Here is a 687-nt window from a genome sequence, read left to right as displayed (position 1 = left end):
TGTGTCTAGCATTATTAAGTACTTTTCTTATTTTCTTAATCAGTGGAGGGCACAATATAATTGAGTTTTAGAAATACATGAATAAACTTCTTGGTGCGTTTAGTCTCATGTAGATTGTGTAAACTCCTGCTCTAGAATGAAGGTGTTTAAATTTTGTCATAAAATAATGTACTTCTTATCTCTTCACCATAAAGAGGTTTCACATGGTGGGAGACTGACATACTGGTTTGGCCAATGTTATAGAGATTCTTTTTTTTTGTTGTTGTTGTTGTTTTTTTTTCTCCTGGTACCAGGAATCAAACTCACAACCTTGCGCTTGCCAGGCAGGCGCTGTGCCGCTGAGCTAATCCCCAGCCCCCTGTTATAGAGATTCTAATGTGGTCGACTGTTCCAGCTTTCCAGCAATTCAATGGGGTTCCTCCGCCCGGGGCTACCAGTGCTAAAAGCTGGAAAGTTTGCACCAAACCAGGATGAATTAGTCGCTTTAGGTGGAGTTGCAATCCTGGATTTTGAAGTGAGACAGTTATGCTACAAATTCAGGCTAGACTGTTTACTGCGTGATCTTGGAAAAATAATCAAAACTTTACGAGTCTAGAAAACTAATTTTTAAATACAAATATTCATTTTTTTTTGGAGGAAATGGTAGGTTCTCTCTTTGCGCTGGCTGGGCTCCTGGGCAGAGTCTAG

This window comes from Chinchilla lanigera, unplaced genomic scaffold (assembly GCF_000276665.1).
Source record: "Chinchilla lanigera isolate Chin_1 unplaced genomic scaffold, ChiLan1.0 scaffold00057, whole genome shotgun sequence".
Taxonomy (NCBI): domain Eukaryota; kingdom Metazoa; phylum Chordata; class Mammalia; order Rodentia; family Chinchillidae; genus Chinchilla; species Chinchilla lanigera.
Note: the sequence above shows the minus strand (reverse complement) of the source record.